This window comes from Eschrichtius robustus, chromosome 16, assembly GCF_028021215.1.
Source record: "Eschrichtius robustus isolate mEscRob2 chromosome 16, mEscRob2.pri, whole genome shotgun sequence".
Classification (NCBI taxonomy): Eukaryota; Metazoa; Chordata; class Mammalia; order Artiodactyla; family Eschrichtiidae; genus Eschrichtius; species Eschrichtius robustus.
In genome coordinates this window covers 71473845-71498226 of record NC_090839.1, presented here as the reverse complement: position 1 = coordinate 71498226, position 24382 = coordinate 71473845, and the positions used below count along the sequence as shown (strand labels likewise).

Sequence of the window (24382 nt, the reverse complement as noted above, 5' to 3'; positions counted from 1 at the left end):
CATAATATTTCTCCAAAAAAAAATATCCCTAATGTTGATTATCTCCTTCTTTGGACGTAATCTTGTCCTCAGGCGGTCCCTTTGCAATGAAACATTATGACCCTTATTTACAGAGGAAGAGAAGTGAGCTATAGGGAAGAAATCAACACATCATTGATAATTCTGTGGCAAAACACAGGGTCTATATTATCGCGGTCCTATGAAATTCCAGATAGAATTTCCTACACAAAATTTCACATCACAGCTCCATTTCTGACACTATTAATAAACTGATTTAGCTTCAGGCAGAATATCTGGGGCCAAATATTCTTTTTTTTTTTAAATTTATTTATTTATTTATTTTTGGCTGTGTTGGGTCTTCGTTTCTGTGCGAGGCCTTTCTTTAGTTGCGGCAAGCGGGGGCCACTCTTCATCGCGGTGCGCGGGCCTCTCCCTATCGCGGCCTCTCTTGTTGCGGAGCACAGGCTCCAGACGCGCAGGCTCAGTAGTTGTGGCACACGGGCTTAGTTGCTCCGCGGCATGTGGGATCTTCCCAGACCAGGGCTCGAACCCGTGTCCCCTGCATTGGCAGGCAGATTCTCAACCACTGCGCCACCAGGGAAGCCCCCAAATATTCTTAATAATTTAGAATGCTACAAGTGCTCATGTTCATCATAGTTGGCAAATGGACTTATTATAGAATCTTGAAACAGGGATTAACCAATTATCCCAATATTCATTCTAGCAACCCCAATGAATGTATATGCTTATATGTACACAGTTCATATACACAGCTGTAAGATTTTTTATTTGTTTTTAATTCTTCATCCCCAAATAGACAGTGATGGAGAAGGGGAAAGTCATGTCTCACCAAAGTACAAAATTTGAGGCTCTGAATATGTGGGAGTGCTCTAACTGCTGACTATCTCTAGCTCTCCTAGTGATCCTATAGTAGGATACATGAGCTCCTCAGAGGAGGGGCTTTTTTTGTTTTTCCTTTTCAAGCCTCTATGCTTCATCAGTCGCCTCATAAAGCAAGAATATGTAAAATATTAATAAAGAAATTCACAATAAGCATTTCATAACTACAGCAGAATCAACAGTATGATATAGAATGGATACTTTGAAAGAACAAAATCCACCAGCACCAAGTATAATACATAAGACTTCCTCGTTTCTAGTCTAGGTAACTTAATCTTTAACACTGAGTAAAACCACTGATTTCATCCTAATATGAAACAGAAGTCATTAAAAAAAGCAGGAGAGATGCTTGCCTAAGGATTTCCAAGGTGTTGTTATAGTAAATCTCTATGGAAAGTACTTGTTTTCAAAAAACAGTTTTAAAATTGATTTTAATGATTAACTACATGTAGTTAAATACCAAGATTGTTTTCATTATTTAAAAGACAAAGGCCTGAGGTTATTTTTTGTCAATTATTCACCCTGAAGCAACTCACTTTGGATCTGCTTCTTTGCTGGAGTTAAAGACAGTATTGTTTACTCTGTTATTAAGAGAAAAGTCATTTCCTAAACTTTCGTTGCAAGTATAATTTGGAAAGTATCTATTGTGAGGCTTCCAGACAAAAGACAAGAAAAAGGAAAGCTGCATATATAGTATTTAACAACACTTACATATAGAGCAGATTGATCTAGAAGACTATTGTGTGTGTGTGTGATGGATTTTACTTAGGTTTCCTGCAAAGTCTTTACGGATGACACTGTAATTCAACAAATAAATTGGCAGACTTGGACCACTGGGAAAATGTATCTTTCTATTGCAGAATGTGCAGCAAGCAGCAGGGATTTGGCCAGGGCTGAAAGACAGCACTACCACGTCAGTGCAGTGCCAAGCCGCCGAGGGTCAAGTCTGTGCTCCTCCTGCACTATGTGCTCATCACAGCCCTGGACTTGGCTCATTGCACTGGACTTTGCCGCCTGCCTCAACCACTAGCACCACGTGAGCTCCCAAAGGCAAAAAGGTAGCATGTCTTATGACTGTTTTACCTCATCTCCCAGCGCAGTGCTCACACCCAGTAGATACTCAACAAATGTTTGCTGATGAAAGCATGCAAGCATGCTTAATTGACCAAGTGGACAGAGTAGCCCTTTATCTAAAATATACTAGAATTTCATCTTCATTGTTTGTTTTGTGTGAAAAGTATGGACTTTGTTGCATTTTTTGATAGAAGCTACATGTATAAACTAGTTAGGTAATCAATTTCTAATATTACGACATGAAATGCCTTATCCCCTATAATTAGAAGAGATTACACGTTGGTTTTCTTGCCCAAGTACCTCCGTTATGAATCTCCATTAGCAATAAGTTTAACAATTACATTTACAGGCTGCCGAATAGATCTATTAAACTTAGAAAAATAGGGGCTTCCCTGGTGGCGCAGTGGTTGAGAATCTGCCTGCCAATGCAGGGGACACGGGTTCGAGCCCTGGTCTGGGAAGATCCCACATGCCGCGGAGCGACTAGGCCCGTGAGCCACAACTACTGAGCCTGCGCGTCTGGAGCCTGTGCTCCGCAACAAGAGAGGCCGCGATAGTGAGAGGCCCACGCACCGCGATGAAGAGTGGCCCCCGCTCGCCACAACTAGAGAAAGCCCTCGCACAGAAACGAAGACCTAACACAGCCCAAAATAAATAAAAAAAATAAAAAAATAAAAAACTTAGAAAAATAATCTACCCTGCAGAACAAACATTTCTCTAACTATATCAAGGAACCACAGACCATCTTTCAAAAATCACAGGGGGGGGAGAATAATACCCCTGAACCATACAGCTCTGTATATTGTAATAGTAAAATATTAATCAGATATTAGGAAACTCATTTGCAAGTATGAAATTTATTTCAAATAGACATTTTTGCTAAATTTGTCATACTGTTGACTCTCAAAGCACTCTCTGATCATCAAACCATATCCTGCTAAGTATACAGTTAGCCTCTGGACTTCAGTCAGACACTTTCAGATTGGCATTAGCTATATGAGGCCACAAGATGCCAAACGTTAAATTATCAAAGATAAGTGATACTTGAGTGCCCTGAATAAGTTTATAACTCTAAAAATGCTTACAGCAGCACGAGATTACACAGCCAGCGTGTCTGGTTGTCAACATATCTATGCCTGAGTCAACAAGAATTAGTCTCCAGAGCCTCTTATTTCCAAGGAAGTAAATCTCCAGGTTCTCCACATCAGCTGCACACTAGAACAAGCTAGGGAACTTTAAAAAATACTGATGCCTGGATCTCACCCGAGAGATTCTGATTTAACTGGCCGAGGGTGTGGCCTGAATATCAGGACTTTTTCAAGCTCCAAGTGATTCCAATGTGCAACATGGTTGAGAACCATTACTTTAGAGCTTCTGTTTCTCAAAGAAAATTTGGAGGAGCACAAGCTAAGCACACCGTTTCTTCCTCCATTGCTCTCACATCTACCAGCAAACGAACTTCGAGTCAGTTCTACTCCAGAGTCTCTTCCTCTCCCCCTTCTGCCACCGTGATTTTCTTCTACAACATTGCTTGAGGCATTTAACGCTACTTGGATTTCGAGCAACTTCCCTAATGCAGGTGGAAAACGTTCACTTTGTGGATGGAGAAGCTAAGACTGAGAAAGAGTTTCTTAAAGTTCTACAGAAAAATGTGTTCCAGAACAGTCCACATTCACTTCTCTCACACATTCAACTCACTTTTCAACACACAGTTACCCAATTATCAGTCGCCTCCAAATCCAAGTGTCACTAAATTCTAATGATTCTAATGCCCTAATCTCTCTTGTGTCAATCTCCTCTTGACCTTCCATGTTACATTGCTTTAGCTCAGGCCCCCACCAGCGTTTCTCATATAAAACCAACTCTGGCCTTCAAACTGTTCTTTCTCTGTGATTTGGCTAACCTCCCTTCAAACCATTCTCTACACTGCAGGGTGATGTATTCAAAGTTGAGTATGATATTATTACCCCTTGGTTTAACAACAATAATATTCCATTCCTTTCAGGATCAAATCCATACTTCTCAAACTCTGCTAAACCATGCACAGTTCCTCCAAGCATGTCACATGATCTCATGCCTCTCTGTACTTGCACAGACTCCTACTGCATTTTCACAATTCATCTGAGAGATCATTTCTTTGCTACCGAGTCTGAATTATATGCTCAGACAGTATATACTTCCATAGCATCCCACACTTACATCAATAACACCTAACACATAGCACTATGATTTTCACTATAATTGACTGTGAGCTTATTCAGAGTTGGGACTGCATCTCTTGTCTCTTTGTTCTCTGGACTCAGCACAGGAGCTGGTATATAGTTAAGTGTTCAGTAAATATTTGTTGAATGAATGCCCCATCATTTCACATGTCCACGCTTTGCGATACTGTTTCTCTTCCCCAGGTACCTCCAATCTTCATTCATGCCTCCACTGAAATGACTAAAGTATTAATGCCTCCACTGAAATGACTAAAGCATCTTTTCCTGTGTACAGCCTTCCTGCACTTGGTTTCTGAGGCAGTGTCTATCATGCCCACCTTTTAGCCTCTGTTACATATTGCATATACTTCTAGTCATAGCACCTACCATTCTATGCTGCAATTACCTGTCCTAATGTCTGTCACCCTTACTAGACTGTAGGCTCCTTACTGGCAGCAAACTATTTTATCTATCTTTGTATTCTGAGCACTTTTTCTACAGTAGGCGACTAGTAACTAGGCTTTAATTCCGCCCCCCGCCCCCAATCCTTGTTTTATACCACTGCCAGAATACTCTAAAACAAAATTCAGGTTATGTCTTTCCCAAGTTTAAAAATCTTCAGTGGGGGGTGGAGTCAAGATGGCAGAGTGGGAGGATGTGGAGTTCAGGTCTCCCAACAACTAGGGCACCTACCAGATGCTGGTGGGGGACCTTGGCACCCAAGGGGATGGGAGGAACCCCCGAGTGACCAGGTAGGATGTCAGGGGACTGAGGGTGTGGAGAAGTGGAGGCCGGATGGCACTGGCGCCCCTGAGGGTTGGCTGGGGGAGGGGAGGGGTTCCCACGCCTGGCGGGACCCTCGGGGGTTTGGAGGATCAGCGGGGGAATGCGGCTAGGGTTTCCCCTGCCCAATCAGGCCCCGGGAAGCCTGCTGGGGTACCAGGCCGGGTCCTCCGCCCTCCGGGGCTCCCTCTGGCCGCGTGGATCCTGGGGGGTGTGCGAGGGAGGTGGGAGGAAGGGGAGGGGAGGGGAGGGAAGAAGAGGACAGGCGAACTGGGAGGGGCGCTCGGGACCGGGGAGGGAATGCAGCTTGCATTTCCCCTGCACACACAGGCCCCAGGAAGCCTGCTGGGCTCCCAGGCCTGGTCCTCCACCTTCTGGGGTCCCCTCTGGCCACATGGGTCCTAGGGGTATAGGGGTAGGGGGAAGAAGAGGAGAGGCAGACAGGGAGGGACCCTCTGGGATCAGAGGACCCTGGGGAATGCACCTAGGGTTTCCCCTGCCCACTTGGGTCTGGTGAGCCTGCTGGGGTCCCAGGCCTGGTCTTGCACCCTCAGAGGTCCCATCCAGTCACGTGGGTCCTAGGGGCGTGGTGGGGGAAAGAAGAGAAGAGGCGAATGGGGAGGGACCCTCTGGGATCAGAGGATTGGGGGGGAAGCATGGCTAGCGTTTCCCCCACCCACTTGGGCCCAGGGAGCCTGCTGAGGACCTATGCCTGATCATCCACACTCCAAGGCCAGAGGCACTCCAGGGCCCCTCCGGCCCTGCTGAGCCTAGACCCCACCTCTGCCTAAACCCCGCCCCTGCCTAAGCCCCGCCCCCCACAGCCAAGGCCTCTGCTGGCCTTTTTTTTTTCCTTTTTTCCTATTGTGGTTCTGTTTTACCTTCCGGTTGTTGTTTCATCTATATTTTTATTTTTCTAACATATCTGTTAGTTTTCTAATCTTATTTTATTTTTTACCTTTTGTTCTTGCTCTGCTCCTTTTTTTTCTTTTCTTTCTTTTTGGCCACCCCACGTGGCTTGCGGGATCTTGGTTCATGGGCCAGGGGTCAGGCCTGATCTGTGATGGGAGCTCCAAGTCCAAACAACTGGACTAACAGAGAACCTCAGACCCCAGGGAATATTAATCAGAGTGAGGTCTCCCGGACGTCCTCATCTCAGCACCAGGACCCGGCTCTACCCAACAGCCTACAAACTCCAGTGCGGGAAGCCTCAGGCTGAACAACCACTAAGACAAGGAACACAGTCCCATGCATCAAAAAAAAAAAAAAAAAAGAGATGACAAAAAAATATGTTACAGATGAAGGAGCAAGGTAAAAACCTACAAGACCAAATAAATGAAGAGGAAATAGGCAACCTACCTGAAAAAGAATTCAGAGTGGGGCTTCCCTGGTGGTGCAGTGGTTAAGAATCCACCTGCCAATGCAGGGGACATGGGTTCGAGCCTGGGTCCGGGAAGATCCCACATGCTGCAGAGCAACTAAGCCCGTGCGCCACAACTACTAAGCCTGTGCTCTAGAGCCCATAATCCACAACTACTGAGCCCATGTGCCACAACTACTGAAGCCCGTGTGCCTAGAGCCCATGTTCTGTGACAAGAGAAGCCACCGCAATGAGAAGCCTGCGCACTGCAATGAAATAGTAGCCCCCACTTGCTGCAACTATAGAAAGCCCACGCATAGCAACGAAGACCCAACACAGCCAAAAATAAATAAATAAACAAACAAACAAATAAATAATTTTTTAAAAATTCAGAGTAATGATAGTAAAGATGATCCAAAATCTTGGAAATAGAATGGAGGCACAAATCAAGAAAATACAAGAAACGTTTAACAAAGACCTAGAAGAACTAAAGAACAAACAGAGATGAACAACACAATAACTGAAGTGAAAAACGCACTAGAAGGAATCAATAGCAGAATAACTGAGGTAGAAGAATGAATAAGTGAACTGGAAGAGACAATGGTGGAAAAAAGAATAAATCCTAACACTAATCCTAAAAATCTTCCAACAAACAAAAAGTCCAGGACCAGATGGCTTCACGGGGGAATTCTATCAAACATTTAGAGAAGAGCTAACATCTATCTTCTCAAACTCTTCCAAAAAGTTGCAGAGGGAGTAACACTCCCAAATTCATTCTGCAAGGCCACCATCACCCTGATACCAAAACCAGACAAAGATATCACAAAAAAAGAAAATTACAGACCAAGATCACTGATGAACATAGATGCAAAAATCCTCAACCATATACTAGCAAACAGAATCCAACAACACATTAAAAGGATCATACACCATTATCAAGTAGGATTTGTCCCAGGAATGCAAAGATACTTCAATATACGCAAATCAATCAATGTGATACACCATATTAACAAATTAAGGAATAAAAACTATATGATCATCTCAATAGATGCAGAAAAAGATTTTGACAAAATTCAACACCGATTTATGATAAAAACTCTCCAGAAAATGGGCAAAAAGGGGACCTACCTCAACATAATAAAGGCCATATATGACAAATCCACAGCAAACATCATTCTCAATGGTGAAAAACTGAAAGCATTTCCACTAAGATCAGGAACAAGACAAGGATGTCCACTCTCACCACTCTTATTCAACATAGTTTTGGAAGTCCTAGCCACAGCAATCAGAGAAGAAAGAAAAATAAAAGGAATACGAATTGGAAAAGAAGAAGTAAAACTGTCACTGTTTGCAGATGACCCGATGCTATACATAGAAAATCCTAAAGATGCCACCAGAAAACTACTAGAACTAATCAAGGCATTTGGTAAGGTTGCAGGATACAAAATTAATGCACAGAAATCTCTTGCATTCCTATACACTAACAACAAAAGATCAGAAAGAGAAATTAAAGAAACAATCCCATTTACCATTGCAATATAAAGAATAAAATACCAAGGAATAAACTTACCTAAGAAGGCAAAAGACCTGTACTCAGAAAACTATAAAACACTGATGAAAGAAGTCAAAGATGAAATAAACAGACGGAGAAATATACCATGTTCTTGGATTGGAAGAATCAATATTGTGAAAATGAGTATACTACCCAAAGCAATCTACAGATTCAATGCAATCCCTATCAAATTACCAATGGCATTCTTCACAGAATTAGAACAAAAAATTTTACAATTTGTATGGAAACAGAAAAGACCCCAAATAGTCAAAGGAATCTTGAGAAAGAAAAATGGAGCTGGAGGAATCAGGCTCCCAGACTTCAGACTATACTACAAAGCTAAAGTAATCAAGACAGTATGGTACTGGCACAAAAACAGAAATATAGATCAATGGTACAGGATAGAAAGCCCAGAGATAAACCCACGCACATATGGTCACCTAATTAATGACAGAGGAGGCAAGAACATACAATGCAGAAAAGAAAGCCTCTTGAATAAGTGGTGCTGAGAAAACTGGACAGCTACATGTAAAAGAATGAAATTAGAACACTCCCTAACACCATACACAAAAATTAACTCAAAATGGATTAAAGACCTAAATGTAAGGCCGGACACTATAAAACTCTTAGAGGAAAGCATAGGAAAAACATTCTTTGACATAAACCACAGCAAGATCTTTTTTGACCCACCTCCTAGAGTAATGAAAATGAAAACAAAAATAAACAAATAGGACCTAAAAAAAGCTTTTGCACAGCAAAGGAAACCATAAACAAGATGAAAAGACAATCCTCAGAATGGGAGAAAATATTTGCAAACAAAGCAACAGACAAAGGATTAATCTCTAGAATATACAAACAGCTCATGGAGCTCAATATCAAAAAACAAACAACCCAACCAAAAAATGGGCAGAAGACCTAAACAGACATTTCTCCAAAGAAGACAAGATGGCCAAGGGGCACATGAAAAGCTGCTCAACATCACTAATTATTAGAGAAATGCAAATCAAAAGTACAATGAGGTATCACCTCACAACGGTCAGAATGGCCATCATCAAAAAAATCTACAAACAATAAGTGCTGGAGAGGGTGTGGAGAAAAGGGAACCCTCTTCCACTGTTGGTGGGAATATAAACTGACACAGCCACTGTGGAGAACAGTATGGAGGTTCCTTAAAAAACTAAGAATAGAACCACTGTCTGACGCAGCAATCCCACTACTGGGCATATACCCTGAGAAAACCATAATTCAAAAGGACACATGTACCCCGATGTTCACCACAGCACTATTTACAATAGCCAGGACATGGAAACAACCTAAATGTCCAATGACAGATGAATGGATAAAGAAGATGTGGTACATGTGCATATATACAATGGAATATTACCCAGCCATAAAAAGGAACAAAATTGGGTCATTTGTAGAGATGTGGATGGACCTAGAGTCTGTCATACAGAGTGAAGTAAGCCAGAAAGAGAAAAAGAAATATCGTATATTAATGCATATATGTGGAATCTAGAAAAATGGTACAGATGTACCTATTTGCAGGGCAGGAATAGAGATGTAGACGTAGAGAATGAACATTTGGACACAGAGGTGGGAAGGGGAGGGTGGGACAAATTGGGAGATTAGGATTGCCATATATACACTACCATGCGTAAAACAGATAGCTAGTGGGAACATGCTATAAAGCACAGGAAGCTTAGCTCAGTGCTCTGTGATGACCTAGATGGGTGAGATGGGGTGGGTGGGAGGGAGGTCCAAGAGGGAGGAGATATAGGTATGCATATCGCTGACTCACTTCATCGTACAGCAGAAACTAACACAACATTGTAAAGCAATTATACTCCAATAAAAAAAAATCTTCAATGACTTCCTTTACCTACAGTAGTTTTACCCAAAGTACAGCGTCTGTACTCCTGGTAGTACATGTGATGATTTTCAGATGATACACAATAGTTCTTGTTATTTTAATGGTTAACTATTTTAATTGTGTTAGAAAAAGTGAAACCCACCAAATGAATGTTTTCATGTATACTTTTTATTATTTTTTAGTTTTTAAAAAATTTATTTATTTTTGGCTGCATTGGGTCTTTGTTGCTGTGCACCAGCTTTCTCTAGTTGTGGTGAGCAGGGGCTATTCTTCATTGTGGTGCACGGGCTTCTCATTGCGGTGGCTTCTCTTGTTGGCCGGGCTTCAGTAGTTGTGGCATGCGGGCTCAGTAGTTGTGGCTTGCAGGCTTCAGAGCTCAGGCTCAGTAGTTGTGGTGCACGGGCTTAGTTGTTCCGCGGCATGTGGGAGCTTCCCGTACCAGGGCTCGAACCCGTGTCCCCTGCATTGGCAGGCAGATGCTTAACCACTGCACCAACAGGGAAGCCCTACTTTTTAAATAATTTAATTTAATTTAATTTTGTTTCTTTTTTTGGCTGCGCTGGGCAGCATGCAGGGATCTTAGTTCCCTGACCAGGGGTCAAACCCATGCCCTCTGCAGTGGAAGTACGAAGTCTTACCACTGGACCACCAGAGAAGTCCCAATTTAAATTTATTGAAGTATAGTTGATTTACAATGTAGTGTTAGTTTCAGGTGTACAGCAAAGTGATTCAGTTATACATATATATCACGGATACTTTTGCTTATGACCAGATTTTTTTAAGTTTGTGATTTAAAATAAATTTAAAGAAAAATATTAAGTAAATAATAGTACAGAGAGAACTCATATAACAAAAGTTAAAAAGTCATCACATTTGGGACACCCTGATGTATAGGATTAAGAAAATTTAAATGCAGCATCAGCCCCTGACCTTTCCAGCTTCACCTCCCTCCAGCTACCATCAAGCACAATATACCATATGTTACTAAACTACAGGTTTCCCATGTCTTAACTCCCCTCATTCATCTATTCTCTCACAGCAGCCAGAGGGATGCTGTTAAAAGATAAGTCAAATCATGTCATTACTGTGCTCAAACTCTTCAGTCAGAATGCTTTTATTTCTAGGAGATGTAAGCTAAACTATAAGGTGTACATAAGCTATAAGATGTATGACATGCTACTATATCTGCAACTTAACCTTAAAATGGTTCAGAGGACAAAATACATACATACACATAAATACAGATAAAGCTAATATGGCACAATGTTAAAACTGTTAAATCTAAGAAATGGGTGCATGGATTTTCTCTGTATTTTTCTTTCAATATCTTTTGTGTTTAAAATTTTTCATAATAAAAAGAAGTTGTGAGGAAAAACAAAATGACTTGATATATAGATAGAGGGATGGATACCTTGATCAATATGTGCTAAAACCAATATAGTAAGATATAAATAGTTGAATATAGGTGGTGAATATATGTCTTCACTGTATAACTTTTCCAAATTTTTTGTATATTTGAAAATATTTATAATAGAAATATGCAGGGAGTTGTGAGAAAAACTTTAAAAAATAAATTCTTGTCTATGTAGAAAATCCAAAAGAACCAACAACAGAAAAGCAACAAAACAATTCCTAGAACTAACAAGCATTTATAGCAAGGTTATAGGATACAAGGTTAATATACAAAAATTAATTGCTTTCCTATATATCAGCAATGGAACTTGAAACTAAAAGTATTATACCATTTACATTAGGACCCCCCAAAGTGAAATAGTTAGGCATAAATCTAACAAAATATGAAAGAAATCAAAGATAAACTAAATAAATGGAGAGATATTCCAAGTTCATGGATAGGAAGACTCAATATTGTCAAGATTTTAGTTCTTCCTAACTTGATCTATAGATTCAACACAAGCCCTAACAAAATCCCAGAAGACTATTTTGTGGTTATCAAAAAACTGATCCTAAATTTTACATGGAAAGGAAAAAGATCAAAAACAGCCAATACAACACTGAAAAAAACCAAAGTCAATGGACTGATATTACCTGACATGAGACTTACTATAAAGCTACAGTAATAAGACACTGTGTTGTATCTATATGAGATGATGGATGTTTATGAAACTTACTGTGATAATCATTTCATGTGGTATGTAAGTCAAATCATTATGCTCTGCACCTTAAACTTATACAGCGCTGTATGTCAATTATATCGCAATAAAACTGGAAGAGAGGGACTTCCCTCGTGGTCCAGTGGCTAAGACTCTGCGGTCCCAATGCAGGGGGCCCAGGTTAGATCCCTGGTCAGGGAACTAGATCTCACATGCCGCAACTAAGAGTTCGTATGACGCAACTAAGAGCCCACATGCCACAACTAAAAGATCCCACGTGCCGCAACGAAGATCCTGCATGCTCAACTAAGACCCGGCACAGCCAAATAAATAAATATTAAAAAAAAAAAAACTGGAAGAGAAGAAATACATTGTGATTTTGGCAAAAGAATAGACAATTAGATCAATGGAGCACAATGGAGAGGCCAGAAATAGTCGCACATAAATACAGTCAACTGATCTTTGACCAAGGAGCAAAGGCAATAAAATGTCTTTTCAACAAATGATGTTAGAACAACTAGACATCTACATGCCAGAAAATGAATCTAGACACAGACCTTGTACTCTTTACAAAAATTAACTCAGAATGGATCACAGAACTAAATGTAAAATGCAAAACTATAAAATTTCTAGAAGATAGACTAGGAGAAAATCTAGGTGTCAGGGACTTTTTAGATATAACATGAAAGGTACAATACATGAAAAAAATCATTGATAAGCTAGACTTCATTAAAATTAAAAACTTCTGCTTTGCCAAAGACACTGTCAAGAGAATGACAAATCACCAATTGGGAGAAAATATTTGCAAAAAGTATATCTAACAAAGGACTGATATCCAAAATACACAAAGAAATCTTAAAACTCAAGAATAAGAAAACTAAGGACCTGATTTAAATATGGGCAAAAGACCTGAAGAGACACCTCACCAAAGACATACAGATGGCAAATAAGCATATGAAAAGATGTTCCAAATCATATGCCATTAGGGAATTCCAAATTAAAACAAGATACCACTATACACCTATTGGAATGGCCAAAATCCAGAACAATGACAACACCAAATGCTGATGACGATGTGGAGAAACAAGAACTCCCATTTCTTTTCTGGTGAGATTTCAAAATGGTATAGTTACTTTGGAAGACAGGTTGGCAGTTTCTTAGAAAATGAAACATACTTTTATAATATGATCCAGCAATTGTGTTCCTTGGTCTTTACCCAAAGGAGTTGAAAACTTATGTTCACACAAAAACCTGCACATGATGTTTATAGCAGCTTTATTCATAATTGTCAAAACTTGGAAGCAACCAAGATGTCCTTCAGTAGGTGAATGAATAAACAAACTGTAGCACATCCAGACAATGGAATATTATTCAGTGCTAAAAAGAAATGAGCTATCAAGCCATGAAAAGAAATGGAGGGATCTTAAATGCATATTACTAAGTGAAAGAAGCCAATCTGAAAAGGTATGATTCCAACTATATGACAGTCTGGAAAAGGCAAAACTATGGAGACAGTAAAAAAAAATCAGTAGTTGTCAGGGTTGGTGGGAAGGAGGGATGAATAGGCAGAACACAGAGGATTTTTAGGGCTGTGAAGACACACATCATTATACATTTATCAAAACCCACAGAATGTGTAACACCAAGCACGAACCCTAGTGTAAACCATGGACTTTGGTGATAAGGATGTAGGTTCATGGATTATAACATTTGTACCACTCTGGTGTGGGATGCTGATAGTGGAGGAAGCAGTTCGTGTGGGAAGGCAGAGAATTTACAGGAACTCTGTGTACTTTCGGCCCAGTGTTGTTGTGACCCTACAACTGCTTTAAAAAATAATGTCAAATAAACAAATGAATGAATCCTCCACTGCCTCACCACCACCATTTACCTCATAGTGAAACCAAGGTAACAACAGAGGGCTGCAAGGACCTGTGGGATTTGGTCTCCTCCTGCTCTCACTCTGCTCCAGTCACGCTGGCAGCCTCCTCGGCAGACCTAGTGCCAGGCATGCTGCACTCAGTGCTTCTGCACTCATTGTGCTTTCTGCCGGGAACACTCTTCCCTAAGAGCACCCTGGTTCCCTCCCACCTTCCTTCAGGTCTTTGTTCAAATGTCATCTCCTTGGTGGTGAGGGCTTCCCATCACCTTATTTAAAAATGCAGCTTTCCCCAAGCCTTCCTGTTCTTCTTGTTCTATTTTTCTCCAGAGGACTTCTCACCAACTAACATACTACGTATTTTACTTAGCTAATTTCTTGTCTGCCTGCCTCCCTCCCACTAGAATGTAAGCTGTGTGAGGGCAGAGGCTTCTGTGGTTTTGTTCCCTGTTGTTCATTGCCTTATCACTGAGCCTAGGATGTGGTAGGCTCTCAACAACGTTTGTTGAGTGAATAAATGAATACCTTAGTGAGAGTTCTCTCATGCTTCTGGATATCTGCCATGCTGTATTCTCTGCCTGGAATGACATTCCTCTATGTTCAGGAGAGAAAAATCCCACTCAGCCTCCAAAATTCAGCTCAAGAAACCCTTGTTTTGCAAAGGGCTCCCTGACTTTAGGCAGACGGAGGCAGGAACCTCTTCCCTGCATTACCACAGTGCCCGTTATCACCAAAGGCTGGTGGGGCCTTACACAGTGCTTCACAATCTGTGGGGCTTTGGAGTCTCCTTATTCATCTTGTATGCCCAGAACCTTTGAACCTAGCAGATAATAGCAGGCCCTCAGAAACATTTGTGGAATGAAATAATAAATGAGTGAATGACTTAGAAAAGCAATCAGTATGTAGCTTAGTGTGAATTACATAGACATTTGTAGCATACATAATTTAAAGAATACCCTTAAAGATATTCCTATTGAGGTTCCTTTGACATGAATACTTTTTATTGTAGTTTACTCAAGATCTATAAATTAATGACTAATAATGCCCAAAGTCTAAGATACTGCCTAGTAATCAATGTAAAAGGCTGAGTTTGCTTTCATATTTCTATTACATTATTTCAAAGCATTTTTTTTCTCTACCTTTTGTTTGGGTTTCCATATCCATACTGGTTTAGCCTAGAGAGTATCTTCATGGGAGCTAAAGACTGAGCAGGTTTGGTAAATAAAGCATTGATGCCAAAGACCATTGAGGAAAGGGGTGACCTGTAACAGAAAAAAGTAGCATGTGTCTACATCACACACAAATTACATGTGTGTATATACGTACGTGTATATACACATATATGTATACAAGTATCAAGGACCTTTTGGCTACTAAGTCCTCCTTGAGCCTAAACAGACAATAATAGAAATAGTTTAAAAAATGCTAGCCATCATCTGATAATGCAGGGTTGCCACAAACATGCATCGAGCAAGTCTATTGGCGCCATTTTTCCAATGGAATTTGCTCACTTTGTGTCTCTGTGTCACATTTTGGTAATTCTTGCAATATATCAAATGTTATCATTATTATTACAGTAAGTCCCCTACATACAAACGAGTTCTGTTCCAAGAGCGCGTTCGTAAGTCTAATTTGTTCATAAGTCCAACAAAGTTAGCCTAGGCACCCAACTAACACAATCAGCTATATACCGCTGCCTTTACACTTGCTTCTGGACGTCCTGGGCTTGAAATAAAGATACTGTACTACTGTACTCTATAGAGTACTGTACAGTAAAGTACACAAAAGCACAACCACTTGTAGTGGATGTACGCACATGACAACGTATGCCAGACACGTGAACTAACTTATGTGCTTGCACATGCAAATGCAAGTTCGCATCTTTGAAAGTTCACAACTTGAAGGTTCATTTGTAGGGGACTTACTGTATATTTGTTACGGTGACCTGTGATCAGTGATCTTTGATGTTACTATTGTAGTTGTTTGGACATTTCATTTTTTAGCAATAAAGTATTTTTAAATTAATGTATGTACATTTTTTAGACATAATGCTATTGCACACTTAATATACTACACTATTGTATGAACATAACTTTTATATGCACTGGAAAACCAAGAAATCTGTGACTTGCTTTATTGCAATATTTGCTTTATTGCAGTGGTCTGGAACTGAACACACAATATCTCCAGTACCAATATGTATTATTTCATTTAAGCTCCACAACAATCCCATGAGGAAGATATTATCACTCCTATTTTAGGGATGGGAGGACAGACTAACTTGTCCATAGTCACACAGCTAGCAACTAGTAGAACTGGGATTCATACTTAAGTCTTTCTGCCCAAATTTTATAAAGGATTACTTTAACATGTTCTCTGTAAGAATCCTGCCATATCATTTTTTGATAACTTAGTTATGTCACATAAAATAAATCAAGTGCATTGACTGAGTAATCTGAAATTTTGTCATATTTCAACTAATGATGGAAACCTTGCAACTAAGGAAGAAGAGAAGAAAAAGGGGAGGTGAAGAAAGGGAAGAAAAAAAGAAAAGGAAAGGAAAGAAGGGAAAAGATGAGGCCAGAGAATTGGAAGAAGCTTGCTTTGATGGTAAGAGCTTGAGATTCATTCCCAGTTCTTCAATCTGCTGGTTACATTACCTTGGGAAAGTTAACCCCTCAAGAGTTTTAGTTTCCTGAAAATGGGGATAATTATGATTTCATGATAATATAATAATACAACTGCTGTCTGTATCCTCCACTAGACCGTCAGTGCCATAAAGGCAAGAGTTACATCTGCTCTGGCTCCCTGCATTAAGTTCTTATCTGACGTGATCAGGACGACAGTTGACTGAAGCCAAAAAATCATTTTCAGAAGACAAGACATTGACCATTCTATTTCAACTTAACTATACTCATTCACCAATCTTTTCTTTAAGTACAGGTCCACTGATGAAAGTGCTGTGCCATCTTTCTGGCATGTATAGTATCCATAGGACATGATCTATGGTTTCTACTATCAGTTATAGAGAGAACCTAAAGTTGTTCACAAGGCAATCTAAGAACAGAATACCTTTAGATTTTTATGACTTTTCCCCAAAACATTTACAGTTCTCATCACATCAGATTTGATAGTAATTTTTTTACACTTAGTCTTTATCAAGTCTTTCTAAAGCATTCAACTTAGTTTTCATAGAAATAACTTTCATTTCATACTTACATTACCTAAGTTTATAAAATATAAGTGTAATTAAGTGTTTAATTATAATAACAATTGCATCTGACATTAACCAATTTGGAACAGAAAGTACTGACTCTTGGTAAGGATATAACTTATGGGAGCAGAAAAGCACATGTGTCTTCAAGAGTAGCCATTCAGTCAGAAGCATACCGCATGTGCATAGAAGAGTATGTTTTAGAAAGGACCTGTTACAAGACCTGCTGTATTGTATCCCCAGCATTGACCACAGTGCCTGACATATAGGAGGCAATCAATAAATATTTGTTGAGTCAATAATTCTACCACACATGGCTGGTGTGTGACTTGAATGAGCAAAAGCCATACAGCGCTTACACACATTGGCATTTGATAAATGTCAGTGCCCTTCCCTTTCCAACTGTTTGAGGCATTTTATTCATTTGTACCCAGGCTCATTCAACAAGAATTTGACGGTTATAAGATGTTTACTGACGTTTCTTCTTGTTAACTTATTCATTTTTTTAAAAGTGATTTCAGCCGGTCATTTTTCTAGGCACTAGGGACACGGTCCTGAACCTTAAGGAGCTCACCACCTTGCTCATCACTCCAAATATGACTTAGCAACAAACCCTGAAACAGGAAAGAAATTATATAAAGAAGAAATCACCAAGCTGGATTGGCAAAGCTTCCCTCAATTTAAGTTGCATTAAAAAAAAAAAGCCATGCAGTTTCTACAAAGCTAATAAAGACTATGCCAGTCTTAAAATAATACAGTCCTCTCTAATCCATAGAATAGGGCACATATCACAAAATATTTGCCCATCAAGTGAATTTTATAGCTGATCTAAAGCGTTTATAATAACCATACCAAGGAACAAAACCTCTCATCATCAGCTTACACTTTTTCAAGTAAAAGAGGATAAGATGGACTTTGATCTTCAATTTTAATTCTTGTGATGTCACAGGGCGAAGGTCATTTTGCCTGATCATCCAGTGTAATAATGCATATTGCAATATAATAACATAAAGCTATCTGAGGTTTCACTTTGGTTTCTGAGATTTAACCTTGTTGTAGCACTGGCTGTGTGAAGCTGAGGGATAAAAAATTATGATGTCCTTTCAAAAGCAGGGAAAACTTGCCCAGGGTGAACAATTATGAATATCCTATTATGTTCTGCTCTCTGATTCCCAATGATGCCGCTTATGATCATCTTTCAGTTGTGTGATTTGTAATGGCAATGTAACTGAGATATGGAGACTCTGATAGGTCCTGCCTCCGTGTGATATTTTTATAGCTAATATTTGAAAAAATATTACTTACTGCCAGTTGAACTTCAGTAAATCTGCATCGACCATGTCAGCTAGTGGCAGATTAAATGAGCAAAAAGAAGCTTGCACAATCACCCTAGAAACAATTTTAAATACACAAATGAAAATTCTATAACTAGGAGGCACAGATTTGTTTAAAAACCAAACATCAAATAAAAGTAGACATTCGGTTTGCAAAAAGGAAAAATGAAGTAATATACTATAAAAGCAAAGATATATTAGGCACACACTTCTATCCTCCCAAAATATATCTATGAATATATAATTCTCCTTTAAAAATAAAATAACTACATTTTGAAAAATTTACTATGCTTTTTCCTCATTCCCAGATGACTGCTCGTTAAATCTGCTTAAATTACGGATAGGTTCTAAAGAACAAAACATGCCATGGAAATTCATCAGACATTTTTTCTCTTTATTTTTCCTTTTTTTCCCTATAGTTGATCACTGCCTTAATTAAAATGAACTTTCTAGCTTTATGAGCACGGTAATAATGGCATGGTGTTTTTTTGGTTTATATTTTAAACAGCATAAATATTTTGTAAACTGCACAATAAAACAGAAGAAATGAGAATCCATTATCTCTCATTCACACAAACATATAATTTTTAAAATTATCTTTGATAACAGAAGGCAAGTATAGCAGATATTTTAAATTTTTTTTCAGTTTAAATTTATAATCTACTACTTATGTTTGCTAATTCTTTACCATAAGCTAAGGGAAGGTAGATTATCTTCTTATATTTCTTTTGCACAATCTTTATCCCATGCAAAAAAAAATGAGCTAAGTAAAATATTATATATAAGTAGTAAGTATTTAATAATATAAATTCCAATGTATTTTAACTGGAGAAGCATTTAGAAATCTTCTAGTTCAACACCACATCCAATACAGAAATCTCTTGATATCAAGATAGGAAAGTTAAGAACTATAAAAGGACATATAACATTTTAATTATGATAGAAGAATAAAAACGGGGGGTGGTTTAAGTAAAAAAAAAAGCAAACAAAATTTTTCATTCTAAAAATCTCTATCAAGATGTCCTTTTAAATATGACATAGCCAGGGTCACCACTGTAGATTTATAGAATAGCTATCTATGTGGGGTTCTAGTATCTTGAAGTTTCACAGAGATTCAATCCTTTGGGTTAATTAGTATACTCTCCGTTACCAATGTATCCAAAATGCAAGTAAGTCTTCATGAAAATTTTCTCAAATTGTTCCAGCAGGGACCTGGAGTAGGATTTATTAATTCATTCACCCAAAACACATTTTCTAAGAACCAACTATTTGTAGGAACTATAGTAGATAATGGGGCCAGAGTAGTAAGAAACTAGACCTTATTCATAATAAGCTCAGTCCAGTGGGAGCCACAGACAGTCACAGACAGGGGGTTAAATGCTACAGCAGAGATAAGCACAGGGCATTGGGGTCATGTAGGAGGGACAACCAATCCAGATGAGGAAATAGAGGAAGGCTTTCCAGAAAACACATCCCTGAGCTGCAGCCTAAAGAAACACTAGGAGAGAGCCATATAAGAAACAGTGAAAGCTTTCCAGGCACAGAATGCTGCATGTTAGACATGGAGGTGTTGAATCAGGCACTGCAAAATGTTTCTCTATGGCAGGGAGTTCATTCTAAGTGGAGGACTAACAAGAAATGAGGATAAAGAGGTAAACAGGGCCTGCATAACGAAGGACCTCATATGTCATCATTTGCGTTATATCCTGCAAGCGATGAGAAGCCACTTAAGATTGTTAAGCAATGGAATGACACGTTACTCTAGAAGCAATATGGAAGAAGGGGTTGGAGGCAAGGGGACCATGTGGGAGGCTATATGGAAATCCAGGTAAGAAATGATGGAAACAGAGAAGGGATGGATTCAGGACGCATTAGGGAGCTAAAACTACTAATAATTGGTAGCTTATTGGATGTAGGAGACAAGAAAGAGATGGCAAAGACAACTTCTCAGTCTCTGACTTGGGCAATTAGAAAGATGGTAGAGCCATTTCCCAAGATGGCAAAGGCAAAGAGCATCTTTTGGGGACAAGATTATTATTTGGCAGCAGCATTTACTGAATGATGCACTTTAATAGGCTACAAAGAGGAACTTAACTTTACCACAAATTTTAGCATTAGAAGTCTCTGCAAAAAAGAAGGAGTTCACATTCAATTTGACAGAAAGGTATAATGACTCTGCCTAGAAATGAATACTAAACACATTTCAGATCAAAGATGTTTCACTGCTTGAAAGGAAATGGTAAGACCTACTGTAATTTTGGGATTGGCACTGGCATTTACTTACATGATAATAGTGAGATAAAGAGACAAAAAATACTAGTATTGCTGTCCAAGAAGTAACATGACAATGGAGGCTGTTCCTTCTAGGTAGAATGAAAATAAGATACATAGTAACCAAACTTCCTCAGCGGGGACTGGCTGATAAGTACAAGGCACTGAAATGGAAGCAGATTGGCATCGTGTTAAGATGGAATTCCATGAATCATGCTTATTCTTCCTGACAACGAAATACACGTTCTCAGCCAAAGATAAATTTGCTTCTGAATTATAACATCAGTTGAAACACACAACTAATACTATCTATCATGGTTAGAAAGGTTATTATCCATTTATATCCATAAAAGTTGACCAATATTCTATAAATAACAAAGAAACAGCTATTATTTCCTATAAAATGAACAAAGTGAGAAACGGTTTCATACATTTTTATTTTCACACTAACATGAGGAGGTTTTACTAAAACCAACTATGAAAGAACCATCACTTAGAAACAACAAGCATTGCTTTATTGTAATGTGAAAAGGCCAACTCAAATCTAAAATAAATTCAGATTTTAAAATTTGGGATTAAAGCCCAGAATTCACCTAGCACACAGTAGTAAATAGTTAAATGAATATCTTACTATTCTTCTTGCTGTAATATGTCTGAAATGTACTTTTTTAATCCTAAAATCAAGCACCAGAGATAAACAATAGTTCATGATTCTATCTACATTTCTTCTGGTTGTGTTTCCTGCCTAGTCTTATGTATTTTCATAATTCTACTAGATTCATGTTGAGAGCTCAATCACATTTTTTTACTGCATTTCTTGCTACCAATGAAAAAGTTCATTGTTCTAGACCAAAAAGTTAGTGCTAAATATACATATGTACATTAACAAAGATTAGAAGATCCTCTTTGTTTTCAGTTTTAAAAAGTATATCGTTTAGCCCTGAACTGTTTTCACTAACCAAATGTGCGTACATTACAATTAGAGGAGAATTTTTAATGATATAAGTATAATACCAATATTCTTTAATAAACATAAGGGGTTTTCCCCCTGACTGATTTTTTTGGTTTAATTCTGTACTTTCAAGGAACAAGAGTGCTTTTTTTTTTTCAATATTAAAACAATGGCTCAGTGATTGATGGGATCCAAGGCATTTCTTAGAGTTCTATAAGGTAAAGTATGTAAAACACCCCAGCAAGCCCCCTTATATTCCTATATACCATAATAATATTGTAAATTTACACAGTTCCACATATTGAAATGAAGCTTGTTTTCAATCTCCAATACATAAATACTATACAAAATATAAGAAAGTAATGTAAGAAATATGTGGCAAAGTGGAAAGAGAAAGATTTTGAAATCAGAAGTCCCTAGGTTTGAATTCCAGCTTTGCCACTTTTACCAGCTGTTCATTCATAGACAAGTTACTTTACCTAAGAGGCATTTTGTCCCACTAGCACTCCCTCCCCCTCTCTGTCTCTGTCTCTCTCATCATATAAAGTACTTAATAATTGTTCCTTATTACTTTTCTGTCCAATGTAAAAAGATATGAGCCAGGGACTTTCCTGGTGGCACAGTGGTTAAGAATCCGCCGGCCAATGCAGGGGACATAGGTTCGATTCCCTGGTCTGGGAAGATCCCACATGCCGCGGAGCAACTAAGCCCGTGCGCCACAACTACTGAGCCTGCGCTCTAGAGCCCGCAAGCCACAACTGCTAAGCCCGTGCACCACAACTACTGAAGCCCGCGTGCCTAGAGCCCGTGCTCCGCAACAAGAGAAGGCACCGCAATGAGATGCTCGTGCACCGCAACGAAGAGTAGCCCTCGCTGGACGCAGCTAGAGAAAGCCCGTGCGCAGCAACAAATACCCAATGCAACCAAAAATAAATAAATAAAATAAAATAAAAAACCATTATCTTAATAAAAAAGATATGAGCCAATGATGAGTAATATAACGACAAAGAAAGAGACTGCTTTTTCTTTTACTAAAGTAAAGCCTTCTACAAACTGAGGGTTTTGGCTCTCCATTCATGTGTTTATTGAGTAGAAGCTTGTGAATAATGTGTCCCAGAATAAGTGTTGGCAAACAGATGCCAAAGAAGCCTAAATCAAAAGAGAGATAAAGGCAATGCTGTGTTTACAGTGAAAGTTTAATAAATATTTGCTGCACTGAGATTCAATAATAAAAGCTAACATTTCTAGAGTGTTTATTTTGTGCCAGGAACCATTTTAAGTACTTTGTATGTCTTAATTCATTTAATCCTCATAATAATTCCAATCCGTAGGTACCATTTTTATTCTCATTTTACAGAGAAGGAAACTGAGACACAGAGAGCTTCAGTAACTTACCCAGGGTCAGACAGCTAATAAGTGGGGAGGCAGACTTCTCCCTGGCAGACTTCATGCTCCTAACCCGTTTACTGTTCTGCCTCTTGGAGGGGAGTGGGATGTGGAAGAGTCACAGACCGATTAAAACAGTTATTAGAGAGAAAAAGCACTTGCTCATTCTTTTCTCCTTTCATTTATTCAATTCCTCAAAAAGAAAGCCACTGGGAAGACAGCCTGAGAAAATGAAAATACACTGCTTAGCCTTTGTTACCAAAACCAACAGATAGAGTGTTAAAGTGACTTAGCCAAATAAATAACAACAAATTCCAACAAGCTGTCATTTTTCTTACCCCAATAATTTATACGTGTCACTTCTTTAGAAATTAAGAATAAAATTTAAGGCAACTTTGGATTTCCACTTTATAATGATTTTTTTATTGAGATCAACAGAAATTCATATGTTAGTGTGAAGGCTTGAGAAAAAGGATCGTTGAAATCTTTTGGCCATACTTCTCTTAAAATTTAATAGCCAAGAGAGACTGGGAGAAAATATTGCTGAACATATATCCAACAAAGCACCTTTACTGAGAATACATAATATATTGAATATATAAAGTACTCTTACAATTCAACAATATACAATTCAATTAAAAAATAATTAAAGATTTAAACAAATAATTCACCAAAAAGATATATGGGTGGCAAGTAAGCGCATTAAAAGATGCTCAACATCATTAGCAGTCATTAGGAAAATGCAAATCAAAACCACAATAAGATACTGCTACACACCTACTAGTATAGCCAAAACTAAAAAGCCTGATATAATATTGATGAGAATGTGGAGGAACTGGGAAACTTATACATGATTGGGAGGAATGTAAAGTGGTACAACCACTTTGGAAAACAGTTTGGCAGTGTCTTTAAAAGTTAAACATATACCTACCATGCAGTTCAGCCATTCTTCTCCTAGGGGTTTACCCAAGAGAAAGGAAAGCATATGTCCATACAAAGGTTGACATGTATACACTGGTGTGTATAAAATTGATGACTAATAAGAACCTGCTGTATACAAAAATAAATAAAAATTAAATTAAAATTTATCTAAAAAAAAAAAAAGACACAAATGTTCACAGCAGCTTTATTTGTAATAGCCAAAAACTGGAAACAACCAAATGCCCATTAAAAAGTGAATAGGTAAACAAACTGTGGTATAGCCACACAATGGAATATTATTTGGCAATAAAAAGGAATGAAATATTGATACCACAACAACATGACTGAAGAATCCAGACAAAAAAATAGTACATATTGTATTATTCCATTTATATAAAAATCTAGAAAATGCAAACTAAGGGAGAATTAGAGGGAGGGATTACAAGGACAGTTTGGAGAGCGATGCGTATGTCTACTATTTTGATTGTGGTGATGGTTTCATGGTACATACATAGGTCAAAATGTACCAAGTCGTACAGTTTAAATATATGTAGTTTATTGAGAGTCAATCATA

At 38.6% G+C, this 24382-nt stretch overlaps 2 long non-coding RNA genes across 6 annotated transcripts in view; one reads left to right on the top strand and one right to left on the bottom strand.

Moving 5' to 3' along the window:
* Nucleotides 1-4980, top strand: part of LOC137750474 (uncharacterized) — a 35111-nt gene extending 30131 nt beyond the window's left edge. For all 4 annotated transcript variants that reach the window (XR_011070446.1, XR_011070450.1, XR_011070444.1 and 1 more), the window contains one exon: nucleotides 1761-4980. This is a non-coding gene — a long non-coding RNA (uncharacterized lncRNA). The remainder of the gene's footprint in view (nucleotides 1-1760) is intronic.
* A 5095-nt stretch (nucleotides 4981-10075) lies between these two features.
* Nucleotides 10076-23937, bottom strand: LOC137750476 (uncharacterized). 2 transcript variants are annotated; one of them, XR_011070456.1, is made up of 6 exons: nucleotides 23819-23937; nucleotides 22897-23109; nucleotides 20563-20713; nucleotides 18250-18333; nucleotides 14870-14992; nucleotides 10076-10200 (listed from the first exon to the last, which is right to left on the bottom strand). It is a non-coding gene; the product is annotated as an uncharacterized lncRNA (long non-coding RNA). The 2 variants fall into 2 exon arrangements; XR_011070457.1 differs by lacking the exons at nucleotides 10076-10200; nucleotides 14870-14992 and adding an exon at nucleotides 17361-17558.
* Between the last annotated feature and the right edge of the window lie 445 nt (nucleotides 23938-24382).